We start from the raw sequence: 24618 nt of genomic DNA on the forward strand, positions 1-24618 counted from the left end.
TGTATAAAGGCGGCTGTGGCCAGCAACCTTCCCCCAGGTAAGGGCCCCACCTGTATAAAGGCGGCTGTGGCCAGCAACCTTCCTCCAGGTAAGGGCCCCACCTGTATAAAGGCGGCTGTGTCCAGCAACCTTCCCCCAGGTAAGGGCCCCACCTGTATAAAGGCGGCTGTGGCCAGCAACCTTCCTCCAGGTAAGGGCCCCACCTGTATAAAGGCGGCTTTGGCCAGTCCCTTCCTCCAGGTAAGGGCCCCACCTGTATAAAGGCGGCTGTGGCCAGCAACCTTCCTCCAGGTAAGGGCCCCACCTGTATAAAGGCGGCTGTGGCCAGCAACCTTCCTCCAGGTAAGGGCCCCACCTGTATAAAGGCGGCTGTGGCCAGCAACCTTCCTACAGGTAAGGGCCCCACCTGTATAAAGGAGGCTGTGTCCAGCAACCTTCCCCCAGGTAAGGGCCCCACCTGTATAAAGGCGGCTGTGGCCAGTCCCTTCCTCCAGGTAAGGGCCCCACCTGTATAAAGGCGGCTGTGGCCAGCAACCTTCCCCCAGGTAAGGGCCCCACCTGTATAAAGGTGGCTGTGGCCAGCAACCTTCCTCCAGGTAAGGGCCCCACCTGTATAAAGGCGGCTGTGGCCAGCAACCTTCCTCCAGGTAAGGGCCCCACCTGTATAAAGTCGGCTGTGGCCAGCAACCTTCCTCCAGGTAAGGGCCCCACCTGTATAAAGGCGGCTGTGGCCAGCAACCTTCCTCCAGGTAAGGGCCCCACCTGTATAAAGTCGGCTGTGGCCAGAAACCTTCCTCCAGGTAAGGGCCCCACCTGTATAAAGGCGGCTGTGTCCAGCAACCTTCCTCCAGGTAAGGGCCCCACCTGTATAAAGGCGGCTGTGGCCAGTCCCTTCCTCCAGGTAAGGGCCCCACCTGTATAAAGGCAGCTGTGGCCAGCAACCTTCCTCCAGGTAAGGGCCCCACCTGTATAAAGGCGGCTGTGGCCAGCAACCTTCCCCCAGGTAAGGGCCCCACCTGTATAAAGGCGGCTGTGGCCAGCAACCTTCCTCCAGGTAAGGGCACCACCTGTATAAAGTCGGCTGTGGCCAGCAACCTTCCTCCAGGTAAAGGCCCCACCTGTATAAAGACGGCTGTGGCCAGCAACCTTCCTCCAGGTAAGGGCCCCACCTGTATAAAGGCGGCTGTGGCCAGTCCCTTCCTCCAGGTAAGGGCCCCACCTGTATAAAGGCGGCTGTGGCCAGCAACCTTCCTCCAGGTAAGGGCCCCACCTGTATAAAGGCGGCTGTGGCCAGCAACCTTCCCCCAGGTAAGGGCCCCACCTGTATAAAGGCGGCTGTGGCCAGCAACCTTCCCCCAGGTAAGGGCCCCACCTGTATAAAGGCGGCTGTGGCCAGCAACCTTCCTCCAGGTAAGGGCCCCACCTGTATAAAGGCGGCTGTGGCCAGCAACCTTCCTCCAGGTAAGGGCCCCACCTGTATAAAGGCGGCTGTGGCCAGTCCCTTCCCCCAGGTAAGGGCCCCACCTGTATAAAGGCGGCTGTGGCCAGCAACCTTCCCCCAGGTAAGGGCCCCACCTGTATAAAGGCGGCTGTGGCCAGCAACCTTCCTCCAGGTAAGGGCCTCACCTGTATAAAGGCGGCTGTGGCCAGCAACCTTCCCCCAGGTAAGTGCCCCACCTGTATAAAGGCGGCTGTGGCCAGCAACCTTCCCCCAGGTAAGTGCCCCACCTGTATAAAGGCGGCTGTGGCCAGCAACCTTCCCCCAGGTAAGGGCCCCACCTGTATAAAGGCGGCTGTGGCCAGCAACCTTCCTCCAGGTAAGGGCCCCACCTGTATAAAGGCGGCTGTGGCCAGCAACCTTCCTCCAGGTAAGGGCCCCACCTGTATAAAGGCGGCTGTGGCCAGCAACCTTCCTCCAGGTAAGGGCCCCACCTGTATAAAGGCGGCTGTGTCCAGCAACCTTCCCCCAGGTAAGGGCCCCACCTGTATAAAGGCGGCTGTGGCCAGCAACCTTCCTCCAGGTAAGGGCCCCACCTGTATAAAGGCGGCTGTGGCCAGTCCCTTCCTCCAGGTAAGGGCCCCACCTGTATAAAGGCAGGTGTGGCCAGCAACCTTCCTCCAGGTAAGGGCCCCACCTGTATAAAGGCGGCTGTGGCAAGCAACCTTCCCCCAGGTAAGGGCCCCACCTGTATAAAGGCGGCTGTGGCCAGCAACCTTCCTCCAGGTAAGGGCCTCACCTGTATAAAGGCGGCTGTGGCCAGTCCCTTACCCCAGGTAAGGGCCCCACCTGTATAAAGGCGGCTGTGGCCAGCAACCTTCCTCCAGGTAAGGGCCCCACCTGTATAAAGGCGGCTGTGGCCAGCAACCTTCCTCCAGGTAAGGGCCTCACCTGTATAAAGGCGGCTGTGGCCAGTCCCTTCCCCCAGGTAAGGGCCCCACCTGTACAAAGGCGGCTGTGGCCAGCAACCTTCCCCCAGGTAAGGGCCCCACCTGTATAAAGGCGGCTGTGTCCAGCAACCTTCCCCCAGGTAAGGGCCCCACCTGTATAAAGGCGGCTGTGTCCAGCAACCTTCCTCCAGGTAAGGGCCCCACCTGTATAAAGGCGGCTGTGGCCAGCAACCTTCCCCCAGGTAAGGGCCTCACTTGTATAAAGGCGGCTGTGTCCAGCAACCTTCCCCCAGGTAAGGGCCCCACCTGTATAAAGGCTGCTGTGGCCAGTCCCTTCCTCCAGGTAAGGGCCCCACCTGTATAAAGGCGGCTGTGGCCAGTCCCTTCCTCCAGGTAAGGGCCCCACCTGTATAAAGGCGGCTGTGGCCAGCAACCTTCCTCCAGGTAAGGGCCTCACCTGTATAAAGGCGGCTGTGGCCAGTCCCTTCCTCCAGGTAAGGGCCCCACCTGTATAAAGGCGGCTGTGGCCTGTCCCTTCCCCCAGGTAAGGGCCCCACCTGTATAAAGGCGGCTGTGGCCAGCAACCTTCCTCCAGGTAAGGGCCCCACCTGTATAAAGGCGGCTGTGGCCAGCAACCTTCCCCCAGGTAAGGGCCCCACCTGTATAAAGGCGGCTGTGGCCAGCAACCTTCCTCCAGGTAAGGGCCCCACCTGTATAAAGGCGGCTGTGGCCAGCAACCTTCCTCCAGGTAAGGGCCCCACCTGTATAAAGGCGGCTGTGGCCAGCAACCTTCCCCCAGGTAAGGGCCCCACCTGTATAAAGGCGGCTGTGTCCAGCAACCTTCCCCCAGGTAAGGGCCCCACCTGTATAAAGGCGGCTGTGGCCAGCAACCTTCCTCCAGGTAAGGGCCCCACCTGTATAAAGGCGGCTGTGGCCAGTCCCTTCCTCCAGGTAAGGGCCCCACCTGTATAAAGGCAGGTGTGGCCAGCAACCTTCCTCCAGGTAAGGGCCCCACCTGTATAAAGGCGGCTGTGGCAAGCAACCTTCCCCCAGGTAAGGGCCCCATCTGTATAAAGGCGGCTGTGGCCAGCAACCTTCCTCCAGGTAAGGGCCTCACCTGTATAAAGGCGGCTGTGGCCAGTCCCTTACCCCAGGTAAGGGCCCCACCTGTATAAAGGCGGCTGTGGCCAGCAACCTTCCTCCAGGTAAGGGCCCCACCTGTATAAAGGCGGCTGTGGCCAGTCCCTTCCCCCAGGTAAGGGCCCCACCTGTACAAAGGCGGCTGTGGCCAGCAACCTTCCCCCAGGTAAGGGCCCCACCTGTATAAAGGCGGCTGTGTCCAGCAACCTTCCCCCAGGTAAGGGCCCCACCTGTATAAAAGCGGCTGTGGCCAGCAACCTTCCCCCAGGTAAGGGCCTCACTTGTATAAAGGCGGCTGTGTCCAGCAACCTTCACCCAGGTAAGGGCCCCACCTGTATAAAGGCGGCTGTGGCCAGCAACCTTCCTCCAGGTAAGGGCCCCACCTGTATAAAGGCGGCTGTGGCCAGTCCCTTCCTCCAGGTAAGGGCCCCACCTGTATAAAGGCGGCTGTGGCCAGCAACCTTCACCCAGGTAAGGGCCCCACCTGTATAAAGGCGGCTGTGGCCAGCAACCTTCCTCCAGGTAAGGGCTCCACCTTTATAAAGGCGGCTGTGGCCAGCAACCTTCCTCCAGGTAAGGGCCCCACCTGTATAAAGGCGGCTGTGGCCAGCAACCTTCCCCCAGGTAAGGGCCCCACCTGTATAAAGGCGGCTGTGGCCAGCAACCTTCACCCAGGTAAGGGCCCCACCTGTATAAAGGCGGCTGTGGCCAGCAACCTTCCCCCAGGTAAGGGCCCCACCTGTATAAAGGCGGCTGTGGCCAGCAACCTTCACCCAGGTAAGGGCCCCACCTGTATAAAGGCGGCTGTGGCCAGCAACCTTCCTCCAGGTAAGGGCCCCACCTGTATAAAGGCGGCTGTGGCCAGCAACCTTCCTCCAGGTAAGGGCCTCACCTGTATAAAGGCGGCTGTGGCCAGTCCCTTCCTCCAGGTAAGGGCCCCACCTGTATAAAGGCGGATGTGGCCAGCAACCTTCCTCCAGGTAAGGGCCCCACCTGTATAAAGGCGGCTGTGGCCAGCAACCTTCCTCCAGGTAAGGGCCCCACCTGTATAAAGGCGGCTGTGGCCAGTCCCTTCCTCCAGGTAAGGGCCCCACCTGTATAAAGGCGGCTGTGGCCAGCAACCTTCCTCCAGGTAAGGGCCCCACCTGTATAAAGGCGGCTGTGGCCAGTCCCTTCCCCAGGTAAGGGCCCCACCTGTATAAAGGCGGCTGTGGCAAGCAACCTTCCCCCAGGTAAGGGCCCCACCTGTATAAAGGCGGCTGTGGCCAGCAACCTTCCTCCAGGTAAGGGCCTCACCTGTATAAAGGCGGCTGTGGCCAGTCCCTTCCCCCAGGTAAGGGCCCCACCTGTATAAAGGCGGCTGTGGCCAGCAACCTTCCTCCAGGTAAGGGCCCCACCTGTATAAAGGCGGCTGTGGCCAGCAACCTTCCTCCAGGTAAGGGCCTCACCTGTATAAAGGCGGCTGTGGCCAGTCCCTTCCCCCAGGTAAGGGCCCCACCTGTATAAAGGCGGCTGTGGCCAGCAACTTTCCCCCGGGTAGGGTGCCCACCTGTATAAAGGCGGCTGTGGCCAGCAACCTTCCTCCAGGTAAGGGCCTCACCTGTATAAAGGCGGCTGTGGCCAGTCCCTTCCCCCAGGTAAGTGCCCCACCTGTATAAAGGCGGCTGTGGCCAGCAACCTTCCTCCAGGTAAGGGCCCCACCTGTATAAAGGCGGCTGTGGCCAGAAACCTTCCCCCAGGTAAGGGCCCCACCTGTATAAAGGCGGCTGTGGCCAGATACCTTCCTCCAGGTAAGGGCCCCACCTGTATAAAAGAGGCTGTGGCCAGCAACCTTCCCCCAGGTAAGGGCCCCACCTGTATAAAGGCGGCTGTGGCCAGCAACCTTCCCCCAGGTAAGGGCCCCACCTGTATAAAGGCGGCTGTGGCCAGCAACCTTCCCGCAAGTAAGGGCCCCACCTGTATAAAGGCGGCTGTGGCCAGTCCCTTCCCCCAGGTAAGGGCCCCACCTTTATAAAGGCAGCTGTGGCCAGCAACCTTCCCCCAGGTAAGGGCCCCACCTGTATAAAGGCGGCTGTGTCCAGCAACCTTCCCCCAGGTAAGGGCCCCACCTGTATAAAGGTGGCTGTGGCCAGCAACCTTCCCCCAGGTAAGGGCCCCACCTGTATAAAGGCGGCTGTGGCCAGCAACCTTCCCCCAGGTAAGGGCCCCACCTGTATAAAGGCGGCTGTGGCCAGCAACCTTCCCCCAGGTAAGGGCCCCACCTGTATAAAGGTGGCTGTGGCCAGCAACCTTCCCCCAGGTAAGGGCCCCACCTGTATAAAGGTGGCTGTGGCCAGCAACCTTCCTCCAGGTAAGGGCCCCACCTGTATAAAGGTGGCTGTGGCCAGCAACCTTCCTCCAGGTAAGGGCCCCACCTGTATAAAGTCGGCTGTGTCCAGCAACCTTCCTCCAGGTAAGGGCCCCACCTGTATAAAGGTGGCTGTGGCCAGCAACCTTCCCCCAGGTAAGGGCCCCACCTGTATAAAGGCGGCTGTGGCCAGCAACCTTCCCCCAGGTAAGGGCCCCACCTGTATAAAGGCGGCTGTGTCCAGCAACCTTCCCCCAGGTAAGGGCCCCACCTGTATAAAGGCGGCTGTGTCCAGCAACCTTCCTCCAGGTAAGGGCCCCACCTGTATAAAGGCGGCTGTGGCCAGTCCCTTCCTCCAGGTAAGGGCCCCACCTGTATAAAGGCGGCTGTGGCCAGCAACCTTCCTCCAGGTAAGGGCCCCACCTGTATAAAGGCGGCTGTGGCCAGTCCCTTCCTCCAGGTAAGGGCCCCACCTGTATAAAGGCGGCTGTGGCCAGCAACCTTCCTCCAGGTAAGGGCCCCACCTGTATAAAGGCGGCTGTGGCCAGCAACCTTCCTCCAGGTAAGGGCCCCACCTGTATAAAGGCGGCTGTGGCCAGTCCCTTCCCCCAGGTAAGGGCCCCACCTGTGTCCAGCAGAAACGTTGGTTTTCTTTGGCTTAATACAATATGATAAAATAGAAGTCCGTTGTGCCCGCCTCTTCAACTACCTTCATATTCCAGTGTAGCCCCCCTGCTATGGACTACTACGGGCCTTAGGCCGAGGCCCCGCTGCACGCGCCCGCACGGCCGACCTTGCTTGCCGGCGGCGCGAGCAAGTCACTGCACCGCGATCTGCAGCTGACTTTTTTCAGCGGGGGGCGTGGCCAAGACGGGTCGGGGGACGCGGCCATGACGGGGGTAATGTCCCTCTCCAGGCTGTGCGGTCCTGCGATGTCACAGCCCCCCCCTCTGTCTCTGAAGCTCCCCACAAACCATAGCCGGGGAGAGACAGTGAGCGGATCTGTGCCCCGTCACCCCCTCAGCAAACACGGGGAGGGTAGCCGCCTTTTTTTTTTTTTTTTTTAAAAGGGAGTCCTTTTAAATAAGAGCTCTGGAGAATCACCGAATTGGTCCATTTTGACCAGTCCCGATGCAAAGCCTGCCTTAGATACGCAGAGAGACCAGGAGGGAAATACACCGAATGGCGGGATACTGGTCTGAGGATAGGCGTATCCCTACCACTGGTCCTGGTGGGAACGAGGCAAATCCAAATACAAGACAGGGGACTATCACACAGACCAATGCTAATGGCAACAAACCTAATACAAGGCTGGGGACCCTGCTGTACCTCTCACCGGGGTCTGAATCCTAAACACCAAGTACTGTGCCCCTGGGACTGCCAGACATGGTGAAACCCTGCCGTACCTCTCACCGGGGTCTGAATCCTAAACACCAAGTACTGTGCCCCTGGGACTGCCAGACATGGTGAAACCCTGCTGTACTTCACACCGGGGTCTGAATCCTAAACACCAAGTACTGTGCCCCTGGGACTGCCAGACACGGTGAAACCCTGCCGTACCTCTCACCGGGGTCTGAATCCTAAACACCAAGTACTGTGCCCCTGGGACTGCCACACATGGTGAAACCCTGCCGTACCTCTCCCGGGGTCTGAATCCTAAACACCAAGTACTGTGCCCCTGGGACTGCCAGACATGGTGAAACCCTGCTGTACCTCTCACCGGGGTCTGAATCCTAAACACCAAGTACTGTGCCCCTGGGACTGCCAGACATGGTGAAACCCTGCTGTACCTCTCACCGGGGTCTGAATCCTAAACACCAAGTACTGTGCCCCTGGGACTGCCAGACACGGTGAAACCCTGCTGTACCTCTCACCGGGGTCTGAATCCTAAACACCAAGTACTGTGCCCCTGGGACTGCCAGACATGGTGAAACCCTGCTGTACTTCACACCGGGGTCTGAATCCTAAACACCAAGTACTGTGCCCCTGGGACTGCCAGACACGGTGAAACCCTGCCGTACCTCTCACCGGGGTCTGAATCCTAAACACCAAGTACTGTGCCCCTGGGACTGCCACACATGGTGAAACCCTGCCGTACCTCTCCCGGGGTCTGAATCCTAAACACCAAGTACTGTGCCCCTGGGACTGCCAGACATGGTGAAACCCTGCTGTACCTCTCACCGGGGTCTGAATCCTAAACACCAAGTACTGTGCCCCTGGGACTGCCAGACATGGTGAAACCCTGCTGTACCTCTCACCGGGGTCTGAATCCTAAACACCAAGTACTGTGCCCCTGGGACTGCCAGACACGGTGAAACCCTGCTGTACCTCTCACCGGGGTCTGAATCCTAAACACCAAGTACTGTGCCCCTGGGACTGCCAGACATGGTGAAACCCTGCTGTACTTCACACCGGGGTCTGAATCCTAAACACCAAGTACTGTGCCCCTGGGACTGCCAGACACGGTGAAACCCTGCCGTACCTCTCACCGGGGTCTGAATCCTAAACACCAAGTACTGTGCCCCTGGGACTGCCACACATGGTGAAACCCTGCCGTACCTCTCCCGGGGTCTGAATCCTAAACACCAAGTACTGTGCCCCTGGGACTGCCAGACATGGTGAAACCCTGCCGTACCTCTCACCGGGGTCTGAATCCTAAACACCAAGTACTGTGCCCCTGGGACTGCCAGACATGGTGAAACCCTGCTGTACCTCTCACCGGGGTCTGAATCCTAAACACCAAGTACTGTGCCCCTGGGACTGCCAGACATGGTGAAACCCTGCTGTACCTCTCACCGGGGTCTGAATCCTAAACACCAAGTACTGTGCCCCTGGGACTGCCAGACACGGTGAAACCCTGCCGTACCTCTCACCGGGGTCTGAATCCTAAACACCAAGTACTGTGCCCCTGGGACTGCCACACATGGTGAAACCCTGCCGTACCTCTCCCGGGGTCTGAATCCTAAACACCAAGTACTGTGCCCCTGGGACTGCCAGACATGGTGAAACCCTGCTGTACCTCTCACCGGGGTCTGAATCCTAAACACCAAGTACTGTGCCCCTGGGACTGCCAGACATGGTGAAACCCTGCTGTACCTCTCACCGGGGTCTGAATCCTAAACACCAAGTACTGTGCCCCTGGGACTGCCAGACACGGTGAAACCCTGCTGTACCTCTCACCGGGGTCTGAATCCTAAACACCAAGTACTGTGCCCCTGGGACTGCCAGACATGGTGAAACCCTGCTGTACTTCACACCGGGGTCTGAATCCTAAACACCAAGTACTGTGCCCCTGGGACTGCCAGACACGGTGAAACCCTGCCGTACCTCTCACCGGGGTCTGAATCCTAAACACCAAGTACTGTGCCCCTGGGACTGCCACACATGGTGAAACCCTGCCGTACCTCTCCCGGGGTCTGAATCCTAAACACCAAGTACTGTGCCCCTGGGACTGCCAGACATGGTGAAACCCTGCCGTACCTCTCACCGGGGTCTGAATCCTAAACACCAAGTACTGTGCCCCTGGGACTGCCAGACATGGTGAAACCCTGCTGTACCTCTCACCGGGGTCTGAATCCTAAACACCAAGTACTGTGCCCCTGGGACTGCCAGACATGGTGAAACCCTGCTGTACCTCTCACCGGGGTCTGAATCCTAAACACCAAGTACTGTGCCCCTGGGACTGCCAGACATGGTGAAACCCTGCTGTACCTCTCACCGGGGTCTGAATCCTAAACACCAAGTACTGTGCCCCTGGGACTGCCAGACATGGTGAAACCCTGCTGTACCTCACCGGGGTCTGAATCCTAAACACCAAGTACTGTGCCCCTGGGACTGCCAGACATGGTGAAACCCTGCTGTACCTCTCACCGGGGTCTGAATCCTAAACACCAAGTACTGTGCCCCTGGGACTGCCAGACATGGTGAAACCCTGCCGTACCTCCCACGGGGTCTGAATCCTAAACACCAAGTACTGTGCCCCTGGGACTGCCAGACATGGTGAAACCCTGCCGTACCTCTCACCGGGGTCTGAATCCTAAACACCAAGTACTGTGCCCCTGGGACTGCCAGACATTGTGAAACCCTGCTGTACCTCTCACCGGGGTCTGAATCCTAAACACCAAGTACTGTGCCCCTGGGACTGCCAGACATGGTGAAACCCTGCCATACCTCTCACCGGGGTCTGAATCCTAAACACCAAGTACTGTGCCCCTGGGACTGCCAGACATGGTGAAACCCTGCCGTACCTCTCACCGGGGTCTGAATCCTAAACACCAAGTACTGTGCCCCTGGGACTGCCAGACATGGTGAAACCCTGCCGTACCTCTCACCGGGGTCTGAATCCTAAACACCAAGTACTGTGCTCCTGGGACTGCCAGACATGGTGAAACCCTGCCGTACCTCTCACCGGGGTCTGAATCCTAAACACCAAGTACTGTGCCCCTGGGACTGCCAGACATGGTGAAACCCTGCTGTACTTCACACCGGGGTCTGAATCCTAAACACCAAGTACTGTGCCCCTGGGACTGCCAGACACGGTGAAACCCTGCCGTACCGCTCACCGGGGTCTGAATCCTAAACACCAAGTACTGTGCCCCTGGGACTGCCACACATGGTGAAACCCTGCCGTACCTCTCCCGGGGTCTGAATCCTAAACACCAAGTACTGTGCCCCTGGGACTGCCAGACATGGTGAAACCCTGCCGTACCTCTCACCGGGGTCTGAATCCTAAACACCAAGTACTGTGCCCCTGGGACTGCCAGACATGGTGAAACCCTGCTGTACCTCTCACCGGGGTCTGAATCCTAAACACCAAGTACTGTGCCCCTGGGACTGCCAGACATGGTGAAACCCTGCTGTACCTCTCACCGGGGTCTGAATCCTAAACACCAAGTACTGTGCCCCTGGGACTGCCAGACATGGTGAAACCCTGCTGTACCTCTCACCGGGGTCTGAATCCTAAACACCAAGTACTGTGCCCCTGGGACTGCCAGACATGGTGAAACCCTGCTGTACCTCACCGGGGTCTGAATCCTAAACACCAAGTACTGTGCCCCTGGGACTGCCAGACATGGTGAAACCCTGCTGTACCTCTCACCGGGGTCTGAATCCTAAACACCAAGTACTGTGCCCCTGGGACTGCCAGACATGGTGAAACCCTGCCGTACCTCCCACGGGGTCTGAATCCTAAACACCAAGTACTGTGCCCCTGGGACTGCCAGACATGGTGAAACCCTGCCGTACCTCTCACCGGGGTCTGAATCCTAAACACCAAGTACTGTGCCCCTGGGACTGCCAGACATTGTGAAACCCTGCTGTACCTCTCACCGGGGTCTGAATCCTAAACACCAAGTACTGTGCCCCTGGGACTGCCAGACATGGTGAAACCCTGCCATACCTCTCACCGGGGTCTGAATCCTAAACACCAAGTACTGTGCCCCTGGGACTGCCAGACATGGTGAAACCCTGCCGTACCTCTCACCGGGGTCTGAATCCTAAACACCAAGTACTGTGCCCCTGGGACTGCCAGACATGGTGAAACCCTGCCGTACCTCTCACCGGGGTCTGAATCCTAAACACCAAGTACTGTGCCCCTGGGACTGCCAGACATGGTGAAACCCTGCTGTACCTCTCACCGGGGTCTGAATCCTAAACACCAAGTACTGTGCCCCTGGGACTGCCAGACATGGTGAAACCCTGCTGTACCTCCCACCGGGGTCTGAATCCTACACACCAAGTACTGTGCCCCTGGGACTGCCAGACATGGTGAAACCCTGCCGTACCTCTCACCGGGGTCTGAATCCTAAACACCAAGTACTGTGCCCATGGGACTGCCAGACATGGTGAAACCCTGCTGTACCTCCCACCGGGGTCTGAATCCTACACACCAAGTACTGTGCCCCTGGGACTGCCAGACATGGTGAAACCCTGCCGTACCTCTCACCGGGGTCTGAATCCTAAACACCAAGTACTGTGCCCCTGGGACTGCCAGACATGGTGAAACCCTGCTGTACCTCTCACCGGGGTCTGAATCCTAAACACTAAGTACTGTGCCCCTGGGACTGCCAGACATGGTGAAACCCTGCCGTACCCCTCACCGGGGTCTGAATCCTAAACACAAAGTACTGACACTAGTGCTCAGTTATGAATATATATATATATATATGTGAAGGGAGTCTGTTCAGAGTAATCAGATCCCTTCACATGCAGACATACAGCTTCCTGTTTGTTTTTCCCTGGACCAGGGCTAAGTACAATTTGGCTGTGTATTGACCTTTGTCTATAGCTTTGCTGCTACACTGTGTGTGTATTTCCACCTGTGTATGATTCCACTAATGTATGCTTTTGCTATGATGCCAACATGCCATTTATTTATGAGTTGTTACACTCAGTACTTTTTGACCGGTCGGTCCTAGTGTTTAGAATAACCTCAGCAGATATGACATGGATCTAATTGCATTCTCTTCACAGGTATGTCCCTTGATGTGCAAGTCCTGTTTAAAAGATTTACTCAGTGGCCTTAAGCATTGATATAAGTATGTCCCTTGATGTGAAAGTCCTGTTTAAAAGATTTACTCAGTGGCCTTAAGCATTGATATAAGTATGTCCCTTGATGTGCAAGTCCTGTTTAAAAGATTTACTCAGCGGCCTTAAGCATTGATATAAGTATGTCTCTTGATGTGCAAGTCCTGTTTAAAAGATTTACTCAGCGGCCTTAAGCATTGATATAAGTATGTATGTTTGAATATCAAAAGGGGTTTTTTTTTGTTTGTTTTCCCCCCCCTCTTAACTCTGTGCTGTTAATTGACCAACTGGAACAAGCTGATTTATTGGGGAGAGGGAGGGGGAGGGTCATGTGACTGCTTTAGATGTATAAAACACATATCCCCCTTGCATTGGCAGGGTAGCATTGGCATCTTAAGAGTGATGCATTTAAAGTAACAATAATAGTTAGACTATAGTTTGACTAGAGGTGACTGGGGACTGCATCCTTTCTGCAAACTCTCTTACTCAAGGCAACAAACGGTGAGCTTATATGACCACACTTTGATCCCATGCTTGCTAACCTGCATATTTTAACCCCCCACCCCTTTACAACTTGTTTCACTGCAGCCTCTCCCAAAACTGACTGCACAAAAATACCTCCCACACCAACTCAGCCCACTGAAACCCAGAACTGACTCTAGCATTGCAATGCAGCAAAACATTTGACAAGGAACAGGCACACCCCTGCTGTTTAGTCTGCACACACTCACTTTGCTCACAACAGCTCCATGCAGCACTGCCTACCTCTGGCATCATGAACCAGCTATGTATCTTAACTTTTTTCTTTCTCCTGGCCTCATGGAGATATTACTCCCTCTATCCACTACAAACTCCTCCATCCTGGCCCACACCCAACATCACCATACACCCTGGACTACTCAAAAGCCTTTCACTATCTACTGAATGTTGGTGGAGAACTCTAAAAACCAGCACACCAACCACTGCTCACTCTAATGGCAAACACCACAAATTTGCAACTTGCAAACAACTACCCAAATTTCTGCTCATACTATTACTCTCTTTAGCAGGTGATATTGAACCTAACCCAGGTCCTCCCATTTCAAATCTGTCCCATGCCCCTGAGAATTCCACCTTTAAATTCCAAAAAGGGCTATCTGTCGCCCCTATAAATATCCAGAGCCTGCTGCCCAAACTGGACGAACTAAGTGCATGGTGCCTTATGCATAAACCCAAAGCCATCGTTCTTACAGAAACATGGCTAACCCATAAAACCCCTGATGCAAATATCGCCATTCAGGGATACTCCATTTTTAGGAGAGATAGGTCAAAGAGAGGAGGAGGGGTGTTATTTTATATTGCAGACACATTACAATTTACACTGTTAAATTGCCCCCCAAGCCCACCCTCTTTTGAAATTCTAGTTGGCAAAATCTGCCTCCCCTTTTCTAAGCCCATCTTGCTCGCTGGCATCTACCGCCCCCCTAAAGCCCCTCTACAATCCCTGACTGATATCACCCAGTTTCTTGGCTCCATTTCCTCTCTGAACGAGAAGAGTGAGCTGCTAGTTCTTGGGGATTTCAACTTCAACTGGCTTGACCCTAAAAACCATAAAATCCAGATACAACTCAAGTCACGGACAAACCTGAAATCACATAACCATTCCTTGCTAGACCGGATTCTCTCCTCAAACCCCAGCAGAATCCAATCCTCTGGCATCCTTCCTGATATTTTCAGGATATTTCAGTGACCATGCAATAGTGTACTATGTAAGGAAAATTAAACCGCCCCATTCAAGCCCTAAAGTTCTCCTCACTAGAACATTTAAAAACTTTAACCCACAACAGTTTCTGGATGACCTTACCAACTGCCCATGGCACAGAATCGATTTAATTCCCGACCCCGATTCTGCACTCGACTATTTCCAATCCGAGTTCTTAAAACTCTGTGATACCCATGCTCCACTACGCAAAATAAGGGTACGGGGGGCCCACCTTCCATGGGTTACACCTGACCTTATAGCACTCTACCAGTTCAGGGATGCCTTGTGGAAAAGCTACAAAGTAACTGGCACTACCAAGGATCTCAATCACTACAGATGCATGCGGAACATGTGCACAAGGCAAACAAGGCATGCAAAAGCACAATATTACGCTGACAATCTCCACCAGAATACATCAAACCCAGCTAACTTCTGGAAGGTTATCAACAATATATTCCAGCCTCCTAACCATCAACAACCAAGTAATATCACTAAGGGGGATATTACTCTGACAAACCCCACTGACATTGCAAATGCATTCAATGATTACTTTGTGGGGTGTGCCACTAACTTAGTAGCGAAACGCAGCACAAACCCCAAACATGAATCTCATCCTGGGAGTATCCCTACAGTCCCACCCCCTCCCAACACTGCCCACAATTTTCAATTTAGCCCAGTATCTGAAGAGGAGATTACACAAGCGCTCCTCAAACTAAAACTAAGCAGCCAATGTGGACCCGACTTACTACAATCTAGGTTCCTACGACTTGGTGCCCCAGCCATTGCCAAACCAATTGCGTCCATAGTCAACTCTATCCTGTCTGCAGGCCATATCCCTAAGACCTGGAAAACTGCCAGAGTTGTCCCAATCTTCAAAAGTGGGGACAAAAACACTGTCTCAAACTACAGGCTAATCTCACTTCTCCCAATTCTATCCAAAGTCATGGAAAAATATGTCCACTCTCAATTAAGCGATTACTATACCAAGACAAATTTCCCTAGCCAATTCCAGTCTGGGTTTCGTCCCAAACACTCCACCGTAACTACCCTGCTAAAAGTTTGCAATGAAATCCAGTGTGGAATGGAACGGGGACAACTCACTGGTGCAGTATTCCTAGATTTTGCAAAGGCTTTTGACACAGTCGATCATGCTATCCTGCTTAAACTCCAGAGCTCTGGAATAGGGAAGCATGCTTTAAACTGGTTTCAGTCCTACCTATCAGGAAGATCCCAACATGTGTCCATCTCAGGCTCTAACTCCAACCCCCTGGATATCACCTGTGGTGTCCCCCGCAAGGCTCTGTTCTGGGGCCCCTACTCTTCTCAGTGTTCATTAATGATCTTCCCACAGCTTGTAAGGAAGCCTCAATACACATGTATGCGGATGACACAATCCTATATGCACACAGTCATAGCCTCTCTGACCTTCAACACATACTTCAGACTGACTTTTTGAAACTCGAACAAATCCTCCCTAAGATTGGTCATCACTAGAGTCTAGGCGCAAAGTTCACCTTTCCTGTCTGGCCTTTAAATTCTTTATGGGCAAGCTACCCAGCTATCTGAACAAGCTCCTCACCCCTACCACATGCAGCACTTATCACCTGAGATCAGACTCCAAAAGACTGGTCATGGTCCCAAGGCTCAACAAAGTATCCGGCCGTTCCTCCTTCCCTTACCGTGCACCCCAAAACTGGAACAGTCTGCCGGAGACTCTCACATCCACCACCAGTCTAAGTTCTTTCAAATCTAAGGCTGTCTCACATTTTAATCTGGTCTGTAACTGTTACATACGCCCATAACATATATTTTCTTTAACTGTGCACGCAATGTCTTGTATATAATGTATACCCTGTTCATTTATGTAACTGTATTTGTAACCATGTATTATTTGTCTTAACTCTGTGCCCAGGACATACTTGAAAACGAGAGGAAACTCTCAATGTATTACTTCCTGGTAAAATATTTTATAAATAAATAAATATAAATAAATAAATAAATTCTTTGCCTCCACACTACAGGTTCTGCATATGTACTAATTTTTGGGGTATTTCTGTTTGTTCACACTCAGCTTTCTCATGGTTTATTCAGCTTAGTCATGCAATGGCTTTAATGTGCTATTTACCAGTACTGACCAGTACTGACCAGTATTGCTGGTCCCAGTGTGTAGCTTAGTTTGTTGTCAGTGTCCTGGGGACACTGTGGGTCCTTTGTATATGTTTTATATGTTTAATACATTTTGACACCTTTGTACGCTACACGCAGGGGTGAGCAAACTTTTTATGCCAAGCCCCCCTTTTTATCCATGAAATTTGCCCCCCCCCCCCCCGCCTGGTGTAGTCAAAATCACATTTTAATAAACCTTTATTAAACGGTATACAATGTAAATAGAAATATGTCTAAGGCTGCGCGTATAGTGCCCGCGACGGCGACGCTACCCAAAGTTAGATTTCGCTTTGCGGCGGCGGCGGCCAGGCCATTGATTGATTGATTCACATGAGGCGACAGCCCCTGAAAAATCAAATATTGGCGGCTTAAAAAAATCGCGTCGCGCTTACTATAAGCAATGGTTTTTGAAGCAAAAAGTGGCACTGTGTGCTCATTTGCATGTCATTTCCCAGAATCCCTTGCTGCAGTGGAAGTGCTGTGTGCTGGGTGATAATGGTGAAAGGCGGGGTTGCAGACCTGGCTAAGACATGCAGATGAGCATACAGTTGTATTTACATTTGTGTGTATATATATATATATATAAACATAAAAAGGATCTCATCTAAGTAACATCTCTTTAGTATGTCTGAGTTGATTAGGCAAACCTGTACCTTAACTATTATTCTCCTGCGATTTTGTTACAGTATTTACGTCAGTCTATCATGGCTGTGTAACAACTTAAGTGTCACATATGAAGTGTCTGTGGAGTTCGAATTGGAGTTGGAGAATACACGAACTGGGCTCTACTTCAGCAACTGGGAGACGCTGACTTCTCAATGCTCTGACACTCGTTATACATCTATAGACTGTTTCTAATCTGCTGCTTAACCTCCAGTGCTACACTGCCCTGCGAGGCCCAATATATACACCTGCTCTCATCTCCTCCAATACCTGGGACCTCTCCCCTCCTACCTCTCTCCCTGCTTGTCATTATACCCCCCCCCCCCCCGGCCTGATTTATACATCTGCTCTCATCTCCTCCAATACCTGGGACCTCTCCCCTCTTACCTCTCTCCCTGCTTGTCATTATACCCCCCCCCCCCGGCCCGATATATACACCTGCTCTCATCTCCTCCTACTCCTCATCTCCTCCAATACCTGGGACCTCTCCTCCTACCTCTCTCCCTGCTTCTCATTATACCCCCCCCCCCCAGGCCTGATTTATACATCTGCTCTCATCTCCTCCAATACCTGGGACCTCTCCCCTCCTACCTCTCTCCCTGCATCTCATTATACCCCCCCAGGCCTGATTTATACACCTGCTCTTATCTCCTCCAATACCTGGGACCTCTCCCCTCGCATCTCATTATACCCCCCCAGGCCTGATATATACACCTCTCTCTCACCTACTCCTCATCTCCTCCAATACCTGGGACCTCTCCCCTCCAACCTCTCTCCCTGCATCTCATTATACCCTCCCAGGCCTGATTTATACACCTGCTCTCATCTCCTCCAATACCTGGGACCTCTCCCCTCCTACCTCTCTCCCTGCATCTCATTATACCCCCCCAGGCCTGATTTATACACCTGCTCTTATCTCCTCCAATACCTGGGACCTCTCCCCTCCTACCTCTCTCCCTGCATCTCATTATACCCCCCCAGGCCTGATTTATACACCTGCTCTTATCTCCTCCAATACCTGGGACCTCTCCCCTCCTACCTCTCTCCCTGCATCTCATTATACCCCCCCAGGCCTGATTTATACACCTGCTCTTATCTCCTCCAATACCTGGGACCTCTCCCCTCCTACCTCTCTCCCTGCATCTCATTATACCCCCCCAGGCCTGATTTATACACCTCTCTCTCACCTACTCCTCATCTCTTCCAATACCTGGGACCTCTCCCCTCCAACCTCAATCCTTGCATCTCATTATACCCTCCCAGGCCTGATTTATACACCTGCTCTCATCTCCTCCAATACCTGGGACCTCTCCCCTCTTACCTCTCTCCCTGCATCTCATTATACCCCCCCAGGCCTGATTTATACACCTGCTCTCATCTCCTCCAGTACCTGGGACCTCTTCCCTCCTACCTCTCTCCCTGCATCTCATTATACCCTCCCAGGCCTGATTTATACACCTCTCTCTCACCTACTCCTCATCTCCTCCAATACCTGGGACCTCTCCCCTCCAACCTCTCTCCTTGCATCTCATTATACCCTCCCAGGCCTGATTTATACACCTGCTCTCTCACTTCCTCCAATACCTGGAAATATAATACATAGCAGGACCCCCGCTTTAGGTGTGTGTGTAAGCATGCAAACATAATACATAGCAGGACCCCCGCTTTAGGTGTGTGTGTAAGCATGCAAACATAATACATAGCAGGACCCCCGCTTTAGGTGTGTGTAAGCATGCAAACATAATACATAGCAGGACCCCCGCTTTAGGTGTGTGTAAGCATGCAAACATAATACATAGCAGGACCCCCGCTTTAGGTGTGTGTGTAAGCATGCAAACATAATACATAGCAGGACCCCCGCTTTAGGTGTGTGTAAGCATGCAAACATAATACATAGCAGGACCCCCGCTTTAGGTGTGTGTGTAAGCATGCAAACATAATACATAGCAGGACCCCCGCTTTAGGTGTGTGTGTAAGCATGCAAACATAATACATAGCAGGACCCCCGCTTTAGGTGTGTGTGTAAGCATACAAACATAATACAGAGCAGGACCCCCGCTTTCAGGCCACACACAATACAGGTTAGAATATAATAAAGTCTGTTGGCACCGTACTGATGCCCATTAACCCTAAGAAAGGACGGCAGGACAGGCTTCCCCTGTAATTATGGAAGGGGTGATGCAGATATATGAATATACTCCCAGGATTATTACCTTGTTGCTGCTTGTGAGTGAGTCCTGCGGCCTGCGATTACTCCCTGTGTTCCCCCCTCACTGGTCCCAGTCCCCTGCTGCCCAGTACATTAGTGGCTATCTGCCCAGGCTGCAGGTCTGAGGAGGCCGGGGTGTGAGCAGCTAATGAACGCCTGAAGCTTCCTATTGTGCAGGAGAAGAGGACAGTCCCACGACCCTTATGGGGGTCACTGCCCCGGTTACCCCCTGCCCCCCCTTTATCAGCCCCTCACTTCTCCTGCATGATAACACCGCCCTGTCTGTACCTGGGAAGGGGCGCCTCATTGTACTGGGATCTCACTGCTAAAGCAGAGAGAAGATCAGGGATTCCCTGCTAGCCGTCTCCTCTCCTCCTGCTAGCTGTGCTCGCACCTCCCCCGGTAACTTTGTCCCACCTCCTCTCTCCACCCCCTCTCTCCCCTCCCCACACTGTGCAGGGAGACAGGCAGAGCTGATACATCAGGCACATTGCATCTGTAGGATTCCTGACATCCCCGAGACCAGCACCTATTCTGTAATTACTGTATGTACCAGTGTAGCCAGGCCACCCAGGGCCACCAACAGGGTGGGTCTGCCGGGGTTGGTGTCCAGGGCCCGGTGAGTCAGGGGGGCCCCCTCGGCGGCCCAGCCCGTTTAAAAAAAACAAACAAACATGGCGTGCCAAAAAGAAAAACATCCCTGTGCGCCTGCGCAGAGGTCTCGGTGCGCATGCAGAGGTCTCGGTGCGCCTGCGCAGAGGTCTCGGTGCGCATGCAGAGGTCTCGGTGCGCCTGCGCAGAGGTCTAAGTGCGCCTGCGCAGAGGTCTGGGTGCGCCTGCGCAGAGGTCTGGGTGCGCATGCGCAGAGGTCTGGGTGCGCCTGCGCAGAGGTCTGGGTGCGCCTGCGCAGAGGTCTGGGTGCGCCTGCGCAGAGGTCTGGGTGCGCCTGCGCAGAGGTCTCGGTGCGCATGCGCAGAGGTCTCGGTGCACATGCAGAGGTCTCGGTGCGCCTGCGCAGAGGTCTGGGTGCGCCTGCGCAGAGGTCTGGGTGCGCCTGCGCAGAGGTCTCGGTGCGCATGCGCAGAGGTCTGGGTGCGCCTGCGCAGAGGTCTGGGTGCGCATGCGCAGAGGTCTGGGTGCGCCTGCGCAGAGGTCTGGGTGCGCCTGCGCAGAGGTCTGGGTGCGCCTGCGCAGAGGTCTGGGTGCGCCTGCGCAGAGGTCTGGGTGCGCCTGCGCAGAGGTGTCGGTGCGCCTGCGCAGAGGTCTGGGTGCGCCTGCGCAGAGGTGTCGGTGCGCCTGCGCAGAGGTCTGGGTGCGCCTGCGCAGAGGTCTGGGTGCGCCTGCGCAGAGGTCTGGGTGCGCCTGCGCAGAGGTCTGGGTGCGCCTGCGCAGAGGTCTCGGTGCGCCTGCGCAGAGGTCTCGGTGCGCCTGCGCAGAGGTCTCGGTGCGCATGCGGAGGTGGGATGAGTGGCGTTCAGCGCCGCTCCCCACATGTGACAGAGTGGAAGCGCCGTGGCGAGCCCGGGCCCGCCAATCCAGCTCCCCCCCGCGCCAGTCCCCTGCAGCAGCCGCGGTGACCGGGGCCGGGGAACTAAATGCTCCCACGGGAATTAGCCCGCCAGTCTCTCCACCCCCCCCCCCCCCAGCCTTCCTCTTGTGCCACCCCCTCCCCTGAGCCTACCCAGGCAGACAGTCACCCACCCAGGCAGGCAGTCACCCACCCAGGCAGGCAGTCACCCACTCAGGCAGGCAGTCACCCACCCAGGCAGTCAGTCACCCACCCAGGCAGCCAGGCAGTCACCCAGGCAGGCAGTCACCCACCCAGGCAGACAGTCACCCACCCAGGCAGGCAGTCACCCACTCAGGCAGTCAGTCACCCACCCAGGCAGGCAGTCACCCACCCAGGCAGTCAGTCACCCACCCAGGCAGTCAATCACCCACCCAGGCAGCCAGGCAGTCACCCACCCAGGCAGACAGTCACCCACCCAGGCAGGCAGTCACCCACCCAGGCAGGCAGTCACCCACCCACCCAGGCAGTAACTCACCCAGGCAGGCAGTCACCCACCCAGGCAGGCAGTCACCCACCCAGGCAGGCAGGCAGTCACCCACCCAGGCAGGCAGTCACCCACCCAGGCAGGCAGGCAGGCAGGCAGTCACCCACCCAGGCAGGCAGTCACCCACCAACGCAGTCAGTCACCCACCCACGTGCCTTGCATCTCCCCTCCGAAACCAGCCCCCCCCCCCAGCCATTTGAAGGCTCCACCTCCCCCCCCCCCCCCCCACTCCCCGGCCGCTTGAAGCGCAGGCCAGTTGAAGGCTCCCCAGGCCGGTTGAAGCACGGGCCGATTGAAGGCCCCCCCCCCCCCCTCCGGGCTGGTTGAAGCCCCCTCGCTGACCGATCGAAGGCCCCCACCGCGGACGGTGAAGGGGTTAACCAGGCTTTGTAATAAAGGTCAAGCCCACTTGGTTAACCCTGATCCGTGTGTTAGGGTCTTAGAGTGTCAGCTCTGGGACCCAGATGTCGAAAATGTATTACTGCAACTGTATACTGAGTTTGTGACATTAAAGAATGATGTGATTTTTGCTTTTACTGGGGTGCTGGGATCGGGAGATTTCTGGCTGTAAGTTTCAGGGTGGGTTTGGCGGAGAAAGTCTTTGCAGAATGCGTCTATGTAGCGGGGTTCCGGGTTATGGGATACCCCAAAAGTTGTATCGGGGGATTGAGTGATATCCTCTAATACAGCTAAGCGCATTACTCCGCCAACCTCGTACGCTGAAAACGCTCGTACGCCTCACCCCCTGGATCCCATCTTCCCAGCATCTTCCAAACAAGGTAAATGGATAGGAAGGGGTTAAAAAATATCTGCAGCTATACACGGAGTCCTTAGTATAGCAGGGGCTCCCCAGTATAGCAGAGGTACCCACATCCATGCCCAGGTATCCTGAACCTAGTTTAGGGGTTCAAGGGCTGCTCCAGCCAGGTTATATGCTGAGCAGGTTTTTTTTTTTTTTTAACAATCTTTTTTCCTTTATTGGAGACAGATAAAAGTTGGTACATTCAGGGGTTACAATCAGTACAGTATTTAACAATCGTATGGGAATAACTTGACTTGATTGTATTCTATGGAGAGAATCTCAATAAAGCCTTTTCTCAGTTTTGTGTCAAGAAAGAGATGGGTAGGGGGAGACTCAGGTTGGGGGGGGATAGATGGGAACGACATAAGATGGATTGGGGGGGGGAGGTGTTGGGGTGTTCCTCTTTTATTACCAGTGTCGGGGGTAGGTGAGGGGAGGTGGGTTATGTTTTATATTTGGGTCTAGTCCGGTGGCGAGATTCCTAGACTTATCCATGGTTCCCAGGTGTTGTGGAATTGTGGCATTTTTTGCCTGAGCATTGCTGTTAGCCTTTCCATGCTCATGACTAGGTTTATTCTGTTTACTACTGTCCTTCGTGAGGGTGCTTTCAGTTGTTTCCAGGCTGCTGCAACTGTACATCTCGCGGCCGTGAGTATGGCCGACATCAGTCTGGCCTCGGGGGCCGGGATGTCCTCCATTGGGCTGCCCAGCACGTATGTCAGAGGGTCCAGCGGGACCTCCAGGCCCAGGGTCTCATCCAGCAAGCTCTGGATTCTGGTCCAGCAGGTTTTAAAGTGTCTAAAAGTAATTTTCTCACTGTGCCAGGAATGAGGCTAGTGATTGCAGGGAATATATACACTGCACCAGAATAGAGACTCACTATATACACACACTCACTCCACCCCTGACACCAGAATAGAGACTCACTATATACACACACTCACTCCACCCCTGACACCAGAATAGAGACTCACTATATACACACACTCACTCCACCCCTGACACCAGAATAGAGACTCACTATATACACACACTCACTCCACCCGACACCAGAATAGAGACTCACTATATACACACACTCACTCCACCCCTGACACCAGAATAGAGACTCACTATATACACACACTCACTCCACCCCTGACACCAGAATAGAGACTCACTATATACACACACTCACTCCACCCCTGACACCAGAATAGAGACTCACTATATACACACACTCACTCCACCCCTGACACCAGAATAGAGACTCACTATATACACACACTCACTCCACCCCTGACACCAGAATAGAGACTCACTATATACACACACTCACTCCACCCCTGACACCAGAATAGAGACTCACTATATACACACACTCACTCCACCCCTGACACCAGAATAGAGACTCACTATATACACACACTCACTCCACCCCTGACACCAGAATAGAGACTCACTATATACACACACTCACTCCACCCGACACCAGAATAGAGACTCACTATATACACACACTCACTCCACCCCTGACACCAGAATAGAGACTCACTATATACACACACTCACTCCACCCCTGACACCAGAATAGAGACTCACTATATACACACACTCACTCCACCCCTGACACCAGAATAGAGACTCACTATATACACACACTCACTCCACCCCTGACACCAGAATAGAGACTCACTATATACACACACTCACTCCACCCCTGACACCAGAATAGAGACTCACTATATACACACACTCACTCCACCCCTGACACCAGAATAGAGACTCACTATATACACACACTCACTCCACCCGACACCAGAATAGAGACTCACTATATACACACACTCACTCCACCCCTGACACCAGAATAGAGACTCACTATATACACACACTCACTCCACCCCTGACACCAGAATAGAGACTCACTATATACACACACTCACTCCACCCCTGACACCAGAATAGAGACTCACTATATACACACACTCACTCCACCCGACACCAGAATAGAGACTCACTATATACACACACTCACTCCACCCCTGACACCAGAATAGAGACTCACTATATACACACACTCACTCCACCCGACACCAGAATAGAGACTCACTATATACACACACTCACTCCACCCCTGACACCAGGATAGAGACTCACTATATACACACACTCACTCCACCCCTGACACCAGAATAGAGACTCACTATATACACACACTCACTCCACCCCTGACACCAGAATAGAGACTCACTATATACACACACTCACTCCACCCCTGACACCAGAATAGAGACTCACTATATACACACACTCACTCCACCCCTGACACCAGAATAGACTCACTATATACACACACTCACTCCACCCCTGACACCAGAATAGAGACTCACTATATACACACACTCACTCCACCCCTAAAAATGTATCCGGGAATCAGGTCAGATTCGCAGGGACACGACGACACAGACCTCCGGACAAAATCCTCCCTAGGAAGCAGTTACGTGACTCACCACCAGGTCTCCCTGCTTCAGCACAGACCAGAAAGGTAAAAGGGGCATTGGGATAAGTAACCTCCCGGGTAGCGACAAGGGGGTCCCTAGT

At 54.3% G+C, this 24618-nt stretch overlaps 1 protein-coding gene across 3 annotated transcripts in view; it reads right to left on the reverse strand.

Annotated features, from left to right (window-relative positions):
• LOC142488448 (uncharacterized) overlaps positions 1 to 24618 on the reverse strand; it is a 60278-nt gene that overhangs the window by 22693 nt on the left and 12967 nt on the right. The window contains exon 1 of one of the 3 annotated variants that reach the window (XM_075588975.1): positions 19468 to 19580. The exons of 1 other annotated variant lie outside the window; for it this stretch is intronic. The gene's annotated coding sequence lies outside the window, so the exon portion shown is untranslated. Of the gene's footprint in view, positions 1 to 19183; positions 19581 to 24618 lie in introns of those variants that run through there. One more of the 3 variants, XM_075588972.1, reaches the window with a different exon arrangement.

This window comes from Ascaphus truei, chromosome 2, assembly GCF_040206685.1.
Source record: "Ascaphus truei isolate aAscTru1 chromosome 2, aAscTru1.hap1, whole genome shotgun sequence".
Lineage (NCBI taxonomy): Eukaryota > Metazoa > Chordata > Amphibia > Anura > Ascaphidae > Ascaphus > Ascaphus truei.